A 2,041-nucleotide genomic window follows, 5' to 3' on the forward strand; every position below is an offset into this window, starting at 1 on the left:
AACAGAAAGCAAAACAAAATAAAATGACATTTGCAAGGATATCACATATCATGTGAAGAAGCAAAAACTTAGGTTCAATCAATACTGACCGATCATTGTTGAAGAACAAAGGTGGGATGCCAACCGGGGCATCCCCAAGCTTAGATGCTTGAGACTTCTTGGAATATTAAATAGGGATGCATTGGGCATCCCCAAGCTTGAGCTTTTGTGTCTCCTTAATTCCTTTCATATCGCGGTTTTCCTAATTCTTAAAAACTTCATCCACACAAAACTCAACAAGAACTCGTGAGATAAGTTAGTATAAATCCATGCTAAACCTTATCATTCTCTACTGTATAAAATCAATAAAATTATAATTTGACATTGCATAATAAATACCTCTGCATATTTAACACTCCTATTCTCAAATAGAATCATTAAACAAGCAAACATATGCAAACAATGCAATCATAACAGCAATCTGTCCAAACAGGATAGTCTGTAAAGAATGCAAGAGGAATCATACTTATTTAACTCCAAAAATTCTGAAAACTTACCACACTTTAGATAATTTGTTGTTACTTATTGTGTAAAAATTCCAAGATTTTATCATGTTCACACTATTCACCAATATTCAAAACATAACAGCAAACTTTCTGTTTTTAAAACAGCAACATATAGACTTGCAAAATAAGCATGGTAAAGGCTATACTTGACCTTTTTATTGAACTAAAAGATGCAAAACATTACTCTAAATACCATCAAGCAAATCCTAATAAAATAAGATGACGCTCCAAGCAAACACATATCATGTGGTGAATAAAAATATAGCTCCAAGTAAGGTTACCGATGAACAAAGATGAAAGAGGGGATGTCTTCCGGGGCATCCTCAAGCTTAGGCTCTTGGTTGTCCTTGAATATTACCTTGGGGTGCCATGGGCATCCCCAAGCTTAGGCTCTTGTCACTCCTTATTCCGTAGTCCATCAAAACATTACCCAAAAATTGAAAACTTAACAACACAAAACTCAACAGAAAACTTGTAAGCTCCGTTAGTATAATAAAGCAAATCACCACTTAGGTATTGTCAATACAAGATTTAGAATTTCTCTCACATGATGCCTACTATACCCCATCATTTCTACAATTTATATTAAGCAATATAAGCCATAGAAACTAGAAAACAAGCAAACTATGCATCGAAAACAGAATCTGTCAAAAACAGAACAGTCTGTAGTAATCTGTAACTCTCGAATACTTCTGTAACTCTAAAAATTCTGAAAAGTAAGAAAAACCCGAGGAATTTGTTTATTAATCTTCTACAAAAATAATCAGTATTTATCACGCTTCCGTTAAAAACAATAATTATATTACTGAGCGCAAAAGTTTCTGTTTTTTAGCAAGATCAAATCAACTATCACCCAAACTATCCCAAAGGCTTTACTTGGCACTTTATTGAAACAAAAGCTATAAAAAATGATTACTATAGTAGCTTAATCATGTTAACATGCAAAAACAGTAGGGGTAAATATTGGGTTGTCTCCCAACAAGCGATTTTCTTTAATTCCTTTCTAGCTAGGCATGATGATTTCAATGATGCTCACATAAAGGATAATAATTGAAACATAACGGGAGCATTATTAAGAATATGACTAGCACCTTTAAGACTAACCCACTTCCTATGAATAGGGATTTTGTGAGCAAAAAACTTATGGGAGCAAGAATCAACTTGCATGGGAAGGTAAAACAAGCATAACTTTAAGATTTTCAACATATAGAGAGGAAACTTGATATTATTACAATATGTAAAAGCATATTTCCTCTCTCATAATAATTTTCAGTAGAATCATGAATGAATTCAACAATATAATTATCACATAAATCATTCTTTTCATGATCTACAAGCATAGAAATTTTATTACTCTCCACATAAGCAAATATATTCTCATCAATAGTAGTGGGAGCAAACTCAACACAATAACTATCATGTGAGGCATGATCCAATTGAAAATAAAATCATGATGACACATTTCATGATTATCATTATTCTTTATAGCATACTTG

Source organism: Triticum urartu, chromosome 6, assembly GCF_003073215.2.
Source record: "Triticum urartu cultivar G1812 chromosome 6, Tu2.1, whole genome shotgun sequence".
Taxonomy (NCBI): Eukaryota; Viridiplantae; Streptophyta; class Magnoliopsida; order Poales; family Poaceae; genus Triticum; species Triticum urartu.